Source organism: Leptonychotes weddellii, chromosome 8, assembly GCF_054177405.1.
Source record: "Leptonychotes weddellii isolate Sample4059 chromosome 8, ASM5417740v2, whole genome shotgun sequence".
Lineage (NCBI taxonomy): Eukaryota > Metazoa > Chordata > Mammalia > Carnivora > Phocidae > Leptonychotes > Leptonychotes weddellii.
Genome location: NC_138376.1, coordinates 53,746,989 through 53,768,052, shown reverse-complemented (window position 1 = coordinate 53,768,052; position 21,064 = coordinate 53,746,989). Strand labels below are relative to the sequence as shown.

At 36.5% G+C, this 21,064-nt stretch overlaps 1 protein-coding gene and 1 pseudogene across 3 annotated transcripts in view; both read right to left on the bottom strand.

Annotated features, from left to right (window-relative positions):
• The window catches only part of KCNQ5 (potassium voltage-gated channel subfamily Q member 5), a 476,049-nt gene that overhangs the window by 368,163 nt on the left and 86,822 nt on the right, over nucleotides 1-21,064 (bottom strand). The window lies entirely within an intron of this gene.
• On the bottom strand, nucleotides 20,511-20,609 carry LOC115937434 (U6 spliceosomal RNA; annotated as a pseudogene).

Here is a 21,064-nt window from a genome sequence, read left to right as displayed (position 1 = left end):
GAGAACACATTACTGGACAATCTTACATCCAAGTTCAAGCCAGGCAAGGTTCACCTGATTGCCAACTCAATTTTCCTGAACATCCGGATTCTATCTCCCACTCTCAGAGAAAAGACAAGTAGATCACTGACTCCATCCACCCAAACTCCCATCAGATACTCTCTTCCCTAACTTACAGGTGACCAATGTCATCCTCATATTTTTAAGTCCTTCCAAAGAGAAAGCCCTTTAGTGTTACTTCAGCTACAAGTTTCATTATACTGCAAGCCCTGGAACATGACCTCCATCATCACCAAAAATCTTGGAACAATTCCTAGGTTTCCATTCTGAGAGATACTCAATTCCAGCATCAATCACAATTAGAGGAGAGGGGAAAGAACTGGACAAGAACACAAGAGCTGACAGAAGTTAGCAGCTAAAATCTCTGGGGTTCTACCTAGAGTTCAAGGTATAAGATGGCACCAGTAGCTTGCTGAAGCTTTCAGCATACTCTTCTACCTCCTAGACTCCTTCCATTTGCAAAACTGTGTTTGGAAAAGTCTTCACCTGCCCTCTGATCCTCTCTCAGAATTTCATCTCCTTACACACTGGGTGAACATGGCTGTATCTTCCAACTACAAACACTGTCATAAAACCGTTGCTTATACTTGGTTGAGAATCTCATTTTGGCCATGAAGTCTGTAACAGTCTTTATCAACTCAGATGACCTCTGCAGACTGATTCATAGACTCTACTTCACAGACTACAACAGCTGCCCATGACAAATTTATCATTTGCAGAGAATTTCCGGTTACTCACTAGTTGTAGGATCAAGACAATTGATCGTGGCGGTTACTCTGAGTTTCTTTCCTCTTCTCAAAATGATTCAGGCTTGGTCTCCCTTAACATCCTTCCCCAATCTGCTTCACTACTAGATCATTCATTTCCTAAGATAAGGTCCTCTTATTCATCTAGTATTTCTAGTGCCTTGAAGTGCGAATAAGAGGTACTCCGTAAATATTTCTTATTTATTTATTTATTTATTTTAGAGAGCAAGTGAGAGAGAGAGCATGAGCCGGGGGGAGGGAGAGGGAGAAGCAGACTCTCCTGCTAAGCAGGAAACTGATGTAGGGCTTGATCCCAGGACACTAGGAGCCACCCAGGTGCCCCTCAATAAATATTTCTTAACTGAAGATCATTGGAATGAAAAAACTAGGGTGGCCTTCTACAGATGCTATTATATCCAGCAAAGACACTGAAACTTACTGAGGAGGCTATGGGACTACTGTAATAAAAATTTAGAAAAACTATTTCTCTGGTAAGTACTTCAGTATTTTGGTGGCCCACACCTTGATTTCAATCAGGTGAGACCCAGAGCAGAGAACCCAAATAAGCTGTGCCTACCATCTGACCCACACAAACTGTGAGATAATAAGTTTATGTTGTTTTGAGCCACTACATTTGTGGTAATTTGTTACATTGTAATAGATTACTAATACAATCGATTACTAATACAATAGCTTAGGCTTATAGTGCTGTAAATATTCTTAAAATACAAGAGTTAATTTTATTTTTCTCATTTTAAAGATTTATTGTGTATGAAGCAGACCCTGAACGACATCAATTCCGGGGACCATAAAGTCGTTAGTAGAAGAGCTGCTGTGAGAATTAATAGCTTCTCAGGCCTAAGTTCTCGGCTCACTGAACATACCATCTGTAGCTCTGTTGCCTTCTCTGATAGAGAAACAAATTATTTAGGGGGCTGTGATTTTCTTTAAATGTTGTGTTTGTAAGAGTGGTGTCTATATTATCGTTCCTAAGAAAGAATAAGTTTAAAAATAAAATTTTGTAAAGCAGCAAAGACTCAGAGTTTCCGTTATGAAATCAAAGAAGTTCAGAAGCAGCAGAGACTAAGCAGAGTAAAACCGAAGTGAGCAGTGGCAAGGCCACTGATAGAACAGGATGTGGTAAAGTTTACATGTTTTCTCTTGTGTCTTATTTATTGGTCCCATATAACACATCACAAATGGTGGCTTCAGTCTCTCAGATGTACCACCTAGTGTCAGGCTTTTTCAGCAGAGTTACTCCATGGAATTATCCAATGGAGAACTGCTTTCAGTAATTCCCCACAATTACACACTCTTGCAGTTCTTATATTAATCCCAATTTCTTTTTAAAATGTTTTAAATAGACTTTATTTTTTAGAACAGCTGTAGGTCTACAGCAATATTGAGCAGAAAGCAGAGATTTCCTATTATAGGCTTTGCTCATACGTACAGCCTCCCCCACTATTAACATCACCCCCCAGAGTGATACATTTGTTACAATCGATGAACCTACACTGACACATCATTATCCCCAGAAGTCCACAGTTTACATTAAAGTTCACTCTTGGTGTTATACATTCAGTAGGTTTTGATAAATGTATAATGTCATGTATCCATCATGACAGTAACATACAGAAGTTTCACTGCCCTAAAAATCCTCTGCTCTGCCTATTTGTCCTTCCCTCCCTGCAACCCCTAGCAACCATTGATCTTTTTAGTGTCTGTATAGTTTTGCCTTTCCAAAATGTCATATGATTGGAATCATACAGTATGTAGCCTTTTCACATTGGAAATTTCACCTAGTAATATGCACTTAACTTTCCTCCGTGTCTTTTTATGGCTTGATAGCTCGTTTCTTTTTAACAGTGAATAATATTCTGGTGTCAGCATGTACTACAGTTTATCTGAAGGATACCTTGGCTACCTACTGATAGACATCTTGGTTGCCCTAATTCCTTTTAAAAATATTTTTTTTCCATGCGACCACACAAGTTCTTATAGTTTACCATGGGAAGTAACATAATAAATCCAATACAAGAGCAAAAAGAAAAAAAAAGTGAAGAAAAATAAGATATTCTAAGAAATATGTGAATTGAAAGTCTTACCACTTATTTGTATACTGTTTTGGATATATTGAAAAATCTTAAATGGCTACAATTGAGAACCTAAAATTTAATGTAACATTTTGGTATACTTATAGTCATTTAAAGAATAAAATTATATTACACACAAAAATATCTGCTTTTTATAACAGAATGAAGCCTCTGAGAATTGAAAGCAGCCCCAGAACTTCTCCTTCAGGTGAGTGAGGCTTCAGGTGCCAGAGGCTGTTTTGGATCCGAAGGACTTGGAGGGTCAGTGTCCTCAGTCCTCTTGCATCGACAGATTATTTTTGCCCTCTAAGCTATGTTTCAAACTTTTTCACCCAGATTGTAAATAATACATTTTATGTTCTCCATCTCCCTTCCAGCACCCCACCTCTCCTACAGCCCTACTACAAGACCCACAGGATAAGAAACACCCTCCCACACCTACCCACACTTTCCCTCAGGCCCCCTCAGAAAGCTGCTTCTAACTCCCCGATCAGTCTAGTGGCTTCCAAAAAGAAAAAAATGCCATCTATATTTTCTGGAAGCCCTCTGAATCCAAAGGCAGAGACCATGTTTTAATCATCTTTGTGAGCCCTGTACAAACTGTGTCCTTTGTGGATTATATTTTAACTCCTTACTGAGGTTTCTCAAGTCTAAAGAAGAAAAAGAGAACATGTGACCCAATTCCTCTTGAAAACATTTCAGAGCTGAAAAACTAAAGGGCCAAAGCAGTGATTTCCAGTTCAGAGTTTGCTGAACACTGAGTTGTTTTAAATGATCCTAAAATGTAAAAAATAATCAAACTGCACACACTTTTTTCACTTTCCTATTTTTCCTCTTGGGATTTTCCTTCTCCTTTCTCACTGCACTTTGAGGAGAAAATGCAAAAATGTTCTTGTTGTGGCAGGGACTGGAAGTTGTTTTCCTGAAAGCCATTTTCCCCTTCTTCTTAGTAACAGACTCTCTATATTCTTGAGAGCAGCCCCTTGGACAGATAAGGAGGGGGAAGTGAGAGAAGTGAGGTTTTAAAAGAGGGTTGGCTTAGCATGGTGGCTCACTTTTTGCCCTGCTCCTCCTTCTTTGTCCTCATGCCTGAAATGTGCATTTTGGCAAAAGCTTCTTTAGCCATCTTGAACTGAGAGGTAAACTTGAAGACAGAAACCACACACTAAAGATAGAAGCAGGAAAAGAAATAAGGAGACTGGATCACTGATGTTTATGAAATGACCGCACTGGGGCTGGAGTGCCAACACCCAGAACTCATGTATAGGAGATAAAAACAAACATCTATCTAAGTTTAAAGTCACTGTTATTTGGGATAGCTATTACATGCAGCTAAGTCTAATTGATAAAGATTCTTAGATCCACTTCTAAATGACAACTGTTCTACCTTCTGCGGCCCTTCTACGTACATTGTGCTTTTCCCATGCTGTGTGTGCCAGACAAATCTGGTGGCTTCATTGGATAGGATGACAGAAGCTAGTTAGCACCAGGTATGCTACTTTCCCACCTGCCCCCTCATATGCACTTAAAACTTTCATATGCTTTTTTACTACATTGTCTGTTTCTTCTAGTTCCACAGGAATCTGGATGTAGAGCTAGGATTGAAACAGCTAGCAAGTCCTTCCTTCTCAGCATCACATATGCTAAGCCATACAAAGAATCAGAAAGAAAAGCACTTAATCAGAAATTTATGAGGACCACATGGAGAAGGCTTTAAAAATGCTCCTAAAGGACATAAAAGACAACATGAACAAATAGAAACACATACCATATTCTTGGATAGGAACCACACCATAAAGACATTCATCTTCTGAAAGCTAATTTGTAAATGCAATGGCATCCCCAAAGAAATCAATATTTATTTTCCAGAATGAAATACAATTATTCTAAGGCTTATATAGAAAAATAAATAAACAAGAACACCCAGGAAAATTCTGGAAACAAGAAAGAGGAATGAGTAACTCTACCACATAAAACACCATGAAGCCTCAGTAATGAAACTAATATGGAACTATTACAAGAACAGAGATGTGACTTTAAGGAAAAAATAAGCTTCAGAAATAGACTCTAAAAAACCAGAATTTTGGTATATGATAAAAGTGGCATTTCATATTCAGGGAGAAAAGATGGACTATACAGTAAGTGGTATTGAGAAAACCAGGTAACCATAAGGATAAAAAGTTAGATCTCTATCTTACACATACACCAAAAAAATTTTTGAAAGGATCAGACTAAATGTAATAAAACAAAATAGTAAAAGCACTACAAGAAAGGATATGAGAATTCTTTTTATAACCTTAAAGTAGAGAAAGGCTTTTCTGTTATACAAAATCTAGAAACCATAAAAGAAAAATTGATAAATTAGGCCATATGATAAAAACAAATAAAATTCTAAATAGTTTTTAAACAACTATAAAGAAAGTCAGTACATATGAAAAATATTTACAATTCGAGTAACCTTTTAAAAAGGACTAATTTCCTTGGTATACATGCAGCTCCTACAAAATACTCATTTACACACTATCTATTTAAGGCAATAAGACAAAATCTAGCAACCCAATGAAACTTGGTCACAGTCTAAGAACAGTTAATGTAAATTCTAAAAAATACAAATAGCTCCTAAATACATGAAATAAGTTCTTCCTCATAATAAAAGAAATGCAACTTCATTTTTCACTTAGGAAATTGGCCAAATTCCAAGAGTTTGCTAACATACTATTGACAGGGCCATAGAAAAAGAAGCCCTCTCCATATTGTTGGTGGGAGTAATATTGTCAGAAATTCCATCAAAGACAATTTGGTAGTTTCTTTCAAAATTACATACTCATAAACCCTTTGACTCAACATTTCCACTTTTGGGTTTTTTTCCTCCAAATATACTAATGAAGCAGGCATACAAGATTATTTATTGCAACATTAGCTGTAATAGCCAAACATCTGGACTGCTGTAACTGTCCTTTGATGGAAAACTAATTAAAAACCATGGTATATCCATTAAATGAAATAATACACAGCTCTAAAAAGTCATGAGAGAGTTCTTTCTGTACTGATGTGGGAAAATCTGTAAGATACATTAAGTGAAAAAAGGAACACTGCATAATACTTATAGTGTATTACAATTCTGTGTGAAAAAAAGAAGAAAAATGGGAACATACTGGGAGGTAGATGGTTCACTCTATACCTTTTGTACACTTTTTGATGTTTGGGTCATGAAAATATATTACCTCGTCAAAAAATAAAATAATTTTTCATAAAGTAAAGAATATGTATACATATCATTGAGACCTTTATGAATCTAGAGACATCTGTAATTATGTCACAGAAGATTAAAGAAGAAAAAAAAGTCAAAAATAAATTAAAAAGGAAAGTTTTTTCTTTCCTTGTCTTAAAAATCTTGATGCTTCCGAATACATTCACCAAAAGAAGAGTTGATACAACCTCGTTCCCTATTTAGCTAATTCCCAGAGAGCAGAATCAGTACCTGATCAAAGGATATTCCCTTTCTCCAGGATAGGGAGACCTGGCAACGTTCATGCCTTGGGGTTTCAGAATTACTATGGACCAGTGACTGCAATGTGCCTCTCATTGTCACCTTTTTTTTAAATGGAGTGTTCACTGTGGCTACCATGTCCCTATTTCACAATTATGTGTTGGGAGATTGTTTGTCATGGGGGAGGATTAGACAACTTGTCTCTTAAATTCACAAGGTTTCAGATCAGGAGAGGCTGCATCTAGAACTGACATAAATCAAAAAATCCTGGACTTTGAAACTGACTCCATAAATTAATGACAATTTTAGGATGCCTGGGAAAAGGAGATTATTAGAATTAAGGTATTTTGTGCGGCACCTGGGTGGCTCCATCGTTAAGCATCTGCCTTTGGCTCGGGTCATGATCCCAGGGTCCTGGGATGGAGCCCCACATCGGGCTCCCTGTTCCATGGGAAGCCTGCTTCTCCCTCTTCCACTCCCCCTACTTGTGTTCCCTCTCTCGCTGTGTCTCTCTCTGTCAAATAAATAAATAAAAATAATAAAAAAAAGAATTAAGGTACTTTGTGTGTGGAAGGTATGTAATTGTGATCTAGAAGGTGAAGCATGACAGACTGCATAATTGTTCCCAGTTCCCCACTTTTTTCCACAGCTACGCCATATTCCACGTTGACTGTGCAGAACCTCCCACTAGAATCAAAGAATATATATATTTTTCCTCATTGATGTTAGGCTTGCCCATGTGATTTGCTCTGACCAGTAGAATGTTCACAGAAGTACATAAGCAGATGGTTAAAATGTTCTTGCCTGGTTGGGCTTTGGCACATTTACTCTGCCTTTTACCATGAGAAGACAATGCCTCACGTAGCTTCTGGTCCAAGGAAGATGAAAGAAAGGTACAGCCCACTTAGATCAAATATGCAACTTAAAGCCACACCTTGCTGAGGACAGCCTAGATCACCAAAATTTCAACTGGCCCTAACCCATGTGTGAAGAAGAAATACATGTTTCCTGAATGCTCTTGGGGATTAGGTAATCTATTATCCAGTATTATTGTGGTAACAGCTAAGAGCTAATTAATACCAATTCAGGAATCTGAAGAATTATTGAGGGAATAACAGTTGCTAGAAATTGTTTCCAACTTATTTCAGGGGCAATTGTTGGGAAGTCATTGCTATTCAGAACATGCCTACAAATGTCCAAAAAGATCCAGAAAAATTGTGAAACCAACTGACTGCTTCACAGAAAATGATAGGGATATTCTCTGGAAGGGAGGGGACACTAAGTACATAAATGCTATCATTAATTTTACATGTGAAAATATTTTATTTAATATTAAGAACAATGTTTGGATGCTATGAAATGAAAATCTTGAACAAAAACTATAAATTATTACCTCAGAGATGGGCTTGACATTTCCTGCGCTTATTTCCCCATAAATCTTGATCAAGATGAAAAGTAGAAATCTCCAGTCCATGAGTTAAAAGTGACTCTATGTGAGATGTTACTGCTCAGAACAGCTCATGGCTCATCACTCCTGCCCCCATCGCAGGTCATACTGAGACCCTGCTGTGCTATGTACAGAACATGATCCATCAGAGTTCAACTCTGATGGTTACATTAGCCCTATTTCAAGAAAGCTTTTCCATGTGTAAGGACTGAATTGTTATAGTAGCTAACCAGCTGATCACTTTTTGAAAAGAAACAACTTTTCCTGCGTGCCACGAATAAGTGTGATCTGAACAGCTTACCTTTAATCAACATTCCACAGAACTTAAGGCCTTCATTCTGTCTTTACTCTTTTTTTTTTAAGGTTTTATTTATTTATTTGAGAGACAGCAAGAGGAGTGGGGAACGGCAGAGGGAGAGGGAGAGGGAGAAGCAGACTCCCCGCTAAGCAGGGAGCCCAACATGGGGTACAATCCCAGGACCCTGAGATCACGACCTCTCTTTTTATATCCTCTTTATCTCTATCTTAGCTAGGGCTGCTATAACAAATTATCATAGACTGGATAGCTTACATAACAGACATTTATTTCTCATAGCGTTGGAGGCTGGAAGTCCAAGATCAAGGTGCTGGAACATCCAGAGGGCCTGGTTCATAGATGGCCATATTCTCACTGTATCCTCATATAGTGGCAGAGAGCCAGAGTGAACTCTCATGTCTCTTTTCCTCAGTGTACTGATTCCATTGAAGAGTGCTCCACCTAGCTGACCTGATTACCTCCCAAAGGCCCCACCGCCTAATATCACAACATTGCGGGTTAGGATTTCAACACCCGTACTTCGGGAGAAATATTCAGTCTATAGCATTCTCTTAATTTTATTCCTCCCTGGTTTTTCTTTCCTTTAATTACAAAATAGAATTAAAGAGAGTAATATATATCTATATCTATATATAATAGCATTTCATAATCTATTCTCCATTGCTTTCCAATCACCCTTTCACCTCCTGTTATTTGCAACCCTTGCATTGGCCAGTCACCTTTGACAAGAATTTTAAAAGGTGCCCTGTTTATTTTTAACAATGAAATTTATGAAAAGAAGTCATTTGTTGTGAGTAAGTGACAATATTAAAAAACAGATTTTATCCATAGTTTGTAAATACCTCTTCTCGGATAAATTTAAGGGATCATGTAAAAAAGTAAAAAATTTGTAAAACAAATTTCATATTTTTTTAGATTATGTGAGATGAAAGCTTTTATATACAATAGATCCATGCATTCTGCATACAAATTACTTTGGAAAGGGCATTTTTGGAAACTGTTTTAAGAGATGACAATGATGTATTTGACAAAGGGCATTTTTGTTACATAATAAACTATCTGATAAATTATATCTGATTTTATAAATTATTTTCACTGTAAAATTAAAATATTTTAATTTAAAATGGGGTTCTTGCTAAGAATAAAAATAACTAGGTTATACTGTCTTTGGTAATTAAAAATGATTCTTATAGAAATTATTTTCTCCCACTACACTTATTAAAGAAAAGTCAAGCCCACCATATATACTACTTTTAAATTAATCAATGAAATCCCCCCCCCAAACCAGCAATCAACATGATCAATTCATTTTTGGGAGACATCGGAAAAATGACTGCTACTTGAACTTTATTAAATATATTAAGAGTTTATACATTTTTGGAATATATATGTATATATTGAGAGTTGATTATAATTCAGTGTTATTTTGCACTAGATTACAATATAATTTGATATTGCATTAAAAAGACTGTTTGAGAAGATATCATGGTTCCTCTATTAGATGATTTTTTTTTTAAAGATTTATTTATTTATTTGAGAGAGAGAGATCATGTCCGGGGCCGGGAGAGCAAGGGGAAGGAACAGAATCCCAAGCAGACTGCGCCGAGCATGGAGCTGGATGTGGGGCTCCATCCCACCACCCCGAGATCATGACAGTAGCAGAAACCAAGAGTTGGAAGCTTAACCGACTCAGCCACTCAGGAATCCCTCTGTTAGATGATTTTTTAAAACAAATTATGTCTAGGGGAAAAGTAGGGAAATTTTTTTAAGTAAAAATTCATCCTTGTTTTAGTATTTAAGAAACCAATTTTAACATATTCTTTAAGATAAGTTGTTAATTTCATAATGGATGAACTAATACATTAGGATTATATTGTTTAAATTTGTTAAATGGAATCATGTTATAAGGTGAAACAAAACTCGTATTTCTCCTCTGAAATCTATGGTAAATTGAACAATATATTTTCTATTTGGCTTCTAATGCCTCTTTTTAATGAGAGAGAGCCACAATGAGAGGGCACAGATGGACATTTTGCACAAGCATGAGCTGTTGCTTATTCATGAGTAAAATTACTCTCACCAAGTCTGTAAAGTAGTATGGTTTTTGTTCAGCACTGCCTCTCACTTCTCAGTGAAGGCACTCAAGCATTGTGGCCAAGGAGAACACGGGGCCATAAATCTCTCAACAGGGCAAACATTTTCTATTTTGTCAGATGAAGTCTCCGTTTCTCATTTTAAATTCACTTGGGTGTGTGTGTGTGTGTGTGTGTGTAAGTCTAGAGTCAGAATGTCTCCTTAGGGCAAAATGAACAATTTTCCAAGGCACTGGGTCACTAAGAAAGGTTTCCAGGGAGAGCCTGTAACCACTGTGATGCCGTGTAGTCTAGGAAGTCTAAGAAGAATACACACGAAGAATAGACTATCCCACGGGTCATGAGGGAAATTCCCAGTTGCCTTTTAAATCTTTGAATAAAAGTGGCCAAAAGAGTAAGAAGAGGAGGTAATCTTTCCTTGCTTTAAAAATAATAAATGACAAAGCATGAATTCTGAGGCATCTATTTAGGACATTTAAATATACTTATTCTTTTTCGTTATGCAAATTAGTTTCATTTTCTCTTCTTGCTTTTAATGACAAAAACATTTACTACCAAATTTTCCTAGCATTCTTGTATTCATATTTTCTTGGTGATATACAGCTATTTTATATGGCTTAAATAAAAAAGAGTAATTCCAAGTCTCTCTAAGATAATTAGATGGCAACCAGGGAGAAAATATCGATATAAAATATATAAACATGTATAGATAAAAGACTTGCAAATTAGCCAGAGTTTCTAAATAAGAAATCATGTCAAAAGAAATCCAATTACTTAAAAATCATATTATAATATTAGCAGACAAAGGAAGTGCAGAAAATGTAATAGACCTTAATTTTAGCATAGTCACTTATGAACTCTCATGTGAAAAATCAATTCAAATTAGCTGGGATAGGAGAGCTCTCATCTGCACTAAAATAGCATGAAGGGTTGTAAAGGGAAGTAATGATGAATGGCAATGTATTGAATCACAGATTTTTTTTTTCAAAAATAGTTCCAAAATCTAATGTATTCAAAGTACTTAAAATACCAAACTATTCATACAGTCACCTGAGATGAAAGAGAGGAAAGAAGGAAGAAAGGGAGAGAGGGAGAGAGGGAGGGAGGGAGGAAAGCAACCAAGTTTTATGTGTTTCCTGCACACATTTGAGCATTAATCCAAGAGCAAGCCCTAAAAGCCTGTGGGACTTACAGTCTATAATACATCTGATAGCAAAGCACAATATATTAGACATATACCCAATTTTCTTCCCCTTATTTCTCATATTATTGCCATATATAAAGTAATAGGAATATCAAGATTAATTACAGAATAAAGACAAGTAAAAAGAAAATTAAATACTGATTGCCCTTAACAATGGTTAACATGTACTCAACTCTCACCATGTTCTAGGTGCTAAGATTTGAACTGATCATTTTACTTAATCCTGAAATCAATTTTAAGAGGCAAATACCATTATTATTCCCATTCTACAGATGAAGAAACTCACTTTCTTTTCTTTTAAGACAGCCAGTAAATTGTGAAGCTAGAACTGAAACAATATCTTCCAAAATGAAGACATTTTCCTTTCATTTTATCATTTTGCTATTATTATTATTGTTATTTGTTGTTATAATTATCATCATGCTTACTTTCACGGAGTTAACAGACAGGGAAACAAAAACACAAACGTATTAAAATGTAAACAATATGGCTGAATAGCTCTTTAAGATAATAATCAGAGATAGGCTGAACGACAAGTCAGATAATCACCAACACATATAGAGTCCTTATTCTGACTGAGCGACAATGCCAATTCACTATTATGTGAAGCATCTCTAGACTTCATGATCCTAGGAGGTTGATAGAAATGAAGACACTGAGACTTGGAGGGTTTGAGAAACCTCTATGGCGGTTGTGGGAGAATCAGGATTTAAACCTAGGAGTTCTGATTTGAGAGATTTTGTGCTTACCCATTCCCTGATGGAGATTTTCATAACTAGATGCACAATAAATTGCACAGGTCCTGATTGCCTTAGAACTTCAGAGAAGGGAAAATCACTCCTGCCTGACAGACAGAAGGAGAACAACAACAACAAAAAGAGCATGCCTGGTAGGTGGAAAGTGAGCACAGCTCAGAGATGAGAAAGCACAAGACAAGGTTCAGGGAGAGTGCAAGAACCAGTGAGAAAGGAGCCAAGGACCAGAAAAGATGAGTGGTTGGAGAAAAACCAAGGTACTACTTTGCTATTGCTGCTGCAACAAATTGCCACGAGAATATTGGATTGAAACAGCACAAATCTAGTATCTTATGGCTCTAGAGATCAGAAGTCCAAAATCACTCTCACTGGGCTGAAGTCAGGGTGTCAGCAGGGCTGGTTCCTTTTGGAGGCTGTCAGGGGAGAATCTGTTTCCTTTCCCCTCTCAGCTGTTAGAAGTTACTTGCATTCCTTGGCTCAGGACCCCTTCCTGCCATCACTCCAATCTCTTGCTTCTATCTTCACATACTATCTGATCCTCCTGCCTCTCTTATACAGACCACTGTGATTACACAGGCTCACCTCGATAGCCAGGATAATGTCCGTCATGCGATCCTTAATTTAAGCACATCTGCAAAGTTCCTTTGCAATATTCTAAGGTACCCTATTTCCAGATTCTGGATATGGAGATGGATATCTTTTGGGAGACATTTTCCAGCCTATCACAAGACTAAATAGGCAAATTCACACAACCTGATAGTGGATGACCCTCCTTGCCAAACTGGAGATTAGTGAGAACTACTAAAGATTATTTGAACAAGGACGTAGAATAAGGAAAATAATATTTTAGGTTGAGTAATCTGGCATTTAGAATAATTCATCTAGGGACACCTGGGTGGCTCAGTCAGTTGGGCACTGGACTCTTGGTTTCAGCTTAGGTTATGATCTTAGGGTGGTGGGATTAAGCCCCAAGTTGGGCTCCATGCCCAAGGTGGAGTCTGCTTGGGAATCTATCCCTCTCCCTCTGCCCCTCCCCCTGCCCACACACACATTCTCTCTTTCAAATAATCTAAAAAAAAAAAAAATTCATCCATAGCAGTGGTTCTCAACAATTAAAATGTATGAAAATCATACTTTGAGTTTATCATAAAATAGAGATTCCTAGGCCCTTTCATCATTAGAGATTTGCATTCATCAGGTCTATTGTAGAGGCTTGGAATCTTCCCACCCCTTTAAGTGATTCTTACGTAAGTGATCTAAGATCAGGCTTTGAGAAATGTTGGTCTGTGACACTTAAATGCCTTTGTAAATATACACTCACTTCTTTGCAACTCCAGGCAGAGAATCAGATCTGGATTAAGAAAACAATCCATGAAAATCAAATGCACACTTTAAACCTATTTATAAACTTACTTGTTTGTAGAACTTATCAAAAACCTAAAATAATAGCCATATAACAAAAATTTTAAGCATAAAGGGAATAAAGGTTTTAGATAAAGGAGAAGAAGACATCTGATAATTGTTGTACATCTTTCTTACTGGACACCTTCTATGGGCCAGGCACTGTTCTCAGCTCTATATAGTAATGAATTCACTTAACTCTCACTCCATGGTTGTTATTATAATCTCCATTTTGCAGATGAGAAATCTAAAATTTACAGAGATTAAATAGCTTGTCCAATACTATGGTCAGCAAATGACATAATTGGTATTTGATCATCGTCTATCTGGTTTCTAAATTTATACACTTCCTACTTTGCTGATTCTCTGCAAGATGCTAACCCATAGGATAGTAACTATTATACTCATAAATTTAAATATGAAATCTACAATCATTTAATAGATATACCTGATTCTAAGAAGAAATAGGAGTGGAAAGAGAAAGAAGAAATGAACTAAGAACCAGAGGTTGGGGTTTTATCCTGGCTCTAGGCCCACCATCTCTGGGACCTTGCACATAGCCCTTCATCTTCACGGCCTACTACGATTTCCTGATCTGAAAATAAAAGGACCAAACAAAATAATCTCTAAGATTCTCACTGTTTCACACTTCCAGGAGTTTTATTATAGCAATTAATGAATCACATCAAACATCACAGATCACTCCCCACTGATTTGATCATGCTTTCCTCGAAAAAGGATTTCTACGTATTAGCAGAAATCTCTTTGGCTGAAAAATGGCTAAATAAGAAAGAAACTGAAGAAAATTACATGCTCATACCTTGCCTAGATTCTGTGGGGACAAAGGGAAGAGAAAATATCCTTTACCACTTATTCCAAGGATACAGCAACACAAATAATATGATATAGCTGAGTCAAGGAGGAAGCAAAAAAATTTCTTGGAACAGGCAACAATTTTGATAGATTCAGAAACCTAGGTGAATGCACAGGAGTCCTTCCCTAGGAGTCTTGTCATCTCTCATTTTAGATAAAATGTGAAAAAGCATCCATTCCACAACAGATTAAAAGCAGCAAACCTAGCAGAAGGTTAAGTGAGCTGTGCACTCACTTGTATAGCAGTAAAAGGCAATGGAGAAGATAGTAAAACTATAAAAAGCTGACACAATGACTCAAAAGCACAGGTTCTGAAGCTCCCTCATATGGGACAAAGGACACTCCAGAGGCCAAATGGCAGAATGAAAGTGAGCACTGCCTTGGGTACCAGACAAATAGATGGCTTTGGATCACGTCTCTAACACTGACTCAACACTGACTGAGTCACCATTAGATTTTAGTTATATACCAGGCATAGGAAGGATGGGAATTATGAGGACCATGAGATTCTTGCCACATCCTTCAGCACTCTGGGACAATGGTGACAGATTCTGGTTGTGTGCCGTAAAGCCAGGAGGGCCTAAGTCGAGGGTGTCCGTCCTTGAGGAAGTGCCTTGGGAGGGGCCTAGGGAATGGTTGCCAGCACTAGAGGGTTCTTTCTGGAGATGATGCTGGCAGAATAACACCATGCTGTCCAATCCCTGAGGAATTGTTCAAGGAAGCAAGGGAGTAACCAGACAGACAAGAGAGGAACCTATGAGAACTACCTAAAAGGGGCCCACAGGGCCATTACTGCCAAGAAAAGATGCCACCTTCAGAGAAGGACCTCTAAGCAGGATGCCACAAAGTTATAACATTAAAAGTGTGTATGGCTTTGGAGTCACACAGACCTGGTTTTGAATCCTGACTTGGCTTGAGTGTTCAGTACCCAGATTTTTCACCAGTAAAATATCTGCCTCGTCTCATTGGGGTGAGAACTGAATGAAATGGTGCTGGTAGGTAACCAGTCTTCAGTCATGTAAAAATTTTTTTTATTCTTTTGTTTTTTCATTACTTAAGAAGTGTGGGCTGTACTCAGAGGAACCTATGAGAGGAAGGGTTTCTGAGCAGGGTTATTTCTGGAAGCAGCATGTAGAGTGGAACAGCAAGGGATGCCTAATGTCTAGAGAGATCTCTGCCTACGTCTTCCACCTCAATGTCATTCATCTTTGGAGAGGGGAGACTGCATTAGTCTTTCAAAATACTTCTCCAAGGGAAGAAAGAATAACACTTTTCCATCAGAAAACCTAGCGTAGTAGGGGTCCAAAAATCTGGGTGGAGTTCAGATACCTGCTGGTATAGGGCAAAATTCCATTTTTTCCACCTAGATTGCAGTTTTAAGGGAGTACAATTATGTTTTGTTCATCTTTGCATGCCCCACAGATCCAAACAAATAGTAGATGCTCAACAGTTTTTGAATGAATGAATGAATGAATGAATACCCTTTCCCCTGATCCCAGTAGTATCTCTTTTTTTTTCAACTCACTGTATTTTACATCCATGTTTGAACTACTTCTTAGAAGCTATTTTTAGAAAACAAAGCTAGAATATTTTTACATTTCAATACAAAAAGAACAACTGATGAAACACTAGCAATTACAAAAGCAGGCCTAAAATGGGACTTATATTGGGGAGTGGGAGAAACTGTCATTTTTGTTGTCCTTCCTTGTCTGGGTACCCCCCTCCCCAAACATGTGAAAGGATTTCAAATAAGACCGTAAGAAGGAGCAGAAGGGAACAATCTCAAGACCTGGCTTAGCTCCCAAATCTTTAAGTGAAAAGCAAGATAAAGATAAGGCAGCTGCTGCTGAATGCCACCAACTGCTGATGGAAAAGTGGCAAGCAGAGTAGGCAGACCAGCAAAGGATGAGGCCCACGTTCGCAACATAACGATTCAAACTCTCTTAGAGATCAGTTCAGAGGAACTCTTTTATAAGACCATGGCTATCAAAAGGAATTTAGAAAAAAAAAAGCAAATGTAGGCTGCCAGGGCAACCTCAGTTTCTCAGGAAAGCTACTCAAGGGAAATTTTTAGCAATGTAGAGCAAGGAAGAGGGCTCTTCATAGCTCTTAGCCAAAGCCAATTAGTAAAAACATACAGGTACTCTATGCATGAGGAGCTCTGTATGTTTTGGGGTGGCTGTAGGGGTTGGAAGGGGTGCACGTATGAAACATAGTCTTTGCCCTCTAGAGATTTATGGGTAGTGATTGGCAGTGTGATATTTTCGAGAAGAGAGTCATGCGAGGTCATGCTAGGGACGACTCCAGGGCAGGATTCTAGCTACTGTTGGTACTACTGTCCTGTAAAAGCTAAGTGAGTATCTACAAAACAAATGGCCTTCAAAAACTTTTTCAAACACCTTCTTAGTGCTAGGAGTATTTTTCATGTTTTTAGAGAAACTCATTCATGAATGCATGAACACAAATATTCACCCAGCTTTTATTTCTGTGGTTTAAATGCACATTAAAATATCTAGAGGCAGCCTCATGGAAATGGATTCTAAGTTAAGGATTCAGGTGATGCTGTGTCCATCATACTTAAATATGTGGCTAATGCTAAGATAAAAAGCCCAAAGTCTGTAGTCTTTATTAAAGATTGTACCAAAATTAAGTGTTCCTATACTAACATTTCACAGGTGTTATTTTCTAAAAGCATATGTCATCCAAGAATGAATTCCCAATGAAGACATTATTTGGTAACTCCTGGGAAGTTCAAGGTGGTCAACCATTCATCTTAAGCAAACCATTACAACATTGGTGAGACAACATTAGGTGTCAGGCATCCGAATTTTCTATATTTGCCCAAACTGGGTTAGCAGCACTCTTTTTTGTGATACAGTTTATGAAGCTCACCAAATTATACCACTGAGACCTCACTACATTGGGATCATTATTCACATTTTGTCAATAATCAGAAACAATGCTTACAAATACATTACAATATCTTCAAGAATCACCATTTGCCCCCACTAAAATGCAAACTCCATGGGAACTCTATTTTGTTTATAGTTATTTTCCCAGTCCCTAGAACACTCTTCGGCTTATAGTAGGTGTCTAATAAACACTGTGTTGATAAAATGCAGAAATGAATTTAAATTGCTGCTTTGAGATGGCACTGGGGAAAGAGTGGCTAAAGTAGAACAAGAGGTTTATATGTTTTATGAATAAGCATCCCTGCAATCTCTTCTCTAAAGATTGCTTTTGTTAAGATACGCTTTTCTCTTGTCTCACCAAAGTTGAACATGTTTTTCAAATAACATTTTTAGGAGACCTAAAAATGACAAGTTGTGTGTCTGACATCTGACATTCACTCAGCAGACAGTAACTGAACTCCTATTACATATGGATATTATGACAGCCATATACCAGCGAACCAAACAGGTGTGGTCTCCTTTATGTGATAAAAATGTGAAAATAGATTTAATCTTGTGGCTATAGACCCAGCCTTTACCAAATGTGGTGCCCAGAACTGATTTGCAAAGAGTAAAGCTTCTATTGGGATTAACAATTAAAGACCATGGAGAAGCCTCTAAAGCAGGGTTTCACCTGTTGCTTTTGGTACTGCAAAAAAGCCAAATGAATATTCAACTAAGCAAAACAACAACAAAAACAACCCAAAAAACCAACTTAAAACAAAGGGAAACATTTTAAATGCCTCCTTGATGCTAAGAATAGTTTTTCATAATATTATGGTAGTTCAATCATAAGTAAATGAATGAATAAAAACATAATGACTGCACACACATACCATAGCTTATACATCCAAATAATCCATTTCCTTTATAAAACAGTTACTCTGTGAGGTTATACATTTATTCTCATGAGCAGTCTTTTAAGTATTTCAAAACCGCTTTTTAATTTCCTTCGGAATTGTGTCCCATTCTTTTAAATATACTCAAAGAATGAATTTTATTTTGGGAGGCTATAAAAGGACATTTGGAGTCCCTTATGATAAACAATATAAATAAGGTGGGCAATGGCATTTGGGTTAAGAAAAAGATGCAACTGTAACATATTAGAAATTTTTTTATGTGGTTCATAACTTGGTTATAAAGGCAACTCCAAAAGAAGAGCTCTAAAATAATTTTGAACAATAGCAATATCATTTGAGTAACTAGAAAATTTATTATGGTACCTATTGTTAAGATCAACTCACAGTGTTATTGAAATGTATGTATTTTTTTAATCTCAATATCTTATCCTTCAAAGATGCATTCCTAAAAGAATAATTTTATTTCATCACCTTATTATTATTATATTATTTTTTCTCTAAAGAAATCAGACAAAGGACATTGCTGCAAACCTTTCAAAATTACATATTTAGAAGTGAAACATTATTTTAATAACAGAGCTAAAATAATCCACAAGCCAATAAAATGTATTAAAATTTAAAATATAATAGGAACTATGTCCCCTAGACAGTCTATAAGAAAGGAAGAATTAACCTGTGTTCAGTCTGATCTAGTTCTTTAAATTCAACTTAGAATTTTTTTCCCACAACCAATTCTTTACATCACTTCCTTTAATTTTTAGGTCTTTCCTACATATAGACATATGTAGTTTGTTATCTATTTGTTTATGCCAAACCCCCAATAATAAGGCTTCTTCATATTTAAATATCATTTAAGAGTTCTTTAGAATAGAGGTTTCATTTATTAGGTGATATTCATAAAATTGTCATAAGTTATTATAAATATGCTAATATACTTTCTTTAAATATGTGTACATACGTTATAAAAATGTTTGCATTAAATAAAAGATCAGGAAAGATACGGAAAGTTTAAGACTGCAAAAGTTTTAAATTTGAGCACTATTGTGTGAGATCAAAATGAATTTATCAGCTATCTTTTAATGTATTATAAATCATATGACATACTTCTTAAGTGAAAATTTTCTATTTTTCAAAACTTAAAAAAACCCATAAAATCCACTGCATTATTTTTTCTATGATACACAGAATGTTTCTGGATGTGGACTCTAATAGTTACAAGACAAATGTTCTCACTGCATTTCAGCCTTAACAAACTGTACAAGAGTTCTTATTGACATAAAATAGGTGTTCAACTGCGATCTCAAATATATTTTCATGATTCTACATGTAACAATATAAAAGTAACTATACCACAAACATCAATCGTGAACTTCTGAATTTTGATATATGCTGTAGAGGGAAATTATTTTTAGATATAAGATTTCTCAAGAATCGAAAAATTTCGACACTATGAGGATATTCAGGTACTGTGAAACAATTATTCTTTTTAAGACCTCAGTATGAGATATCATTAGAATTTCATAGTATTAGATTATCTAATTGTCATTAAAATATGATCTTATAAAACCAAATATTACTTTTAAAATATTTTATAAATGTCCTCTTATAATTGATTTCCCTTTTTTAATTTGGATGTGTCTATATTTCAAAGTAAGCAGTTCTGTAGGATGAATAAGTACTAGAGATCTAATGTACAGTATATGGTGCCTATAATTAACAACACAGCATTGTATACTGGAAATTTGTTGAGAGTAAGTCTTAGGTGCTCTCATCACAAACATAGAAAAGGTAACTATGTGAGGAGATGGATATGTTAATTATCTTGACTATTTTCACTATGTATATATGTATATCAAAACATCATGTTATACACCTTAAATATATACTTTTTGATCTAAAAACAGGGAATTTATTTAGCAATACTGTATTTTATGTGGATTATTTGAGAGGAATAAGTTAGGCACTGTACTCTGAAATTATTTGGTTCAACTTCACAAAATCTGATTCACAAGATCTTAAGGAAAAGAACTCTTGAACACCTATTGTTCATGAGATCTCTTTTTTAAATTGAAGTGTAGTTGACATATCATATAATACTAGTTTCAGGTGTACAACATAGTGACTCAACATTTACATACATTACAAAATGACGACCAGGATAAATCTAGCTACCATCTGTCACCATACAAAGTTGTTACATATTATTAACTATATTTCCTATAAAACTATGGAATGCTTCACGAATTTGCATGTCAACCTTGTGCATGCTAACTTTTCTATAGCATTCTAATTTTAGTATATATGCTGCTGAAGTGAGTATAAATGTATACAATTTTTATTAAAAAAAAGCCAAAAGAGTAAATTACATATGCTATTAAGCCAGTATATGGCCTCAGCCAGGAAGAGGGTCTATCCTCTCTACATTTTAGTGAGGTACCAAAGAGGCTCCCTACCATGTGAGGGCAGGAGTTGATCTCAGCAAAATTTAGAATCGGATTCTTCTACTCATCACCCATTTCATCCTATGCTTCAGGTTCTTACCTGAACCTTTCTACCAAGAAAGCCTTTGTAATAATCAAAGGGCAAACATTTATTGAAAGCCTGCAGTGTACAAGATTGTAACTGTGATTAACAGCCAAAATCTGCAAGGCGAACACCAGAGCCTCAAGGGATTTAGCCTGGGGATTTGGGACAGGTTGGGGGAACCTGGTCATACTGTGAACACATCCAGACACCGGCCAGTTTGCGTGCTACCAACACCACATGTGTTCTTTA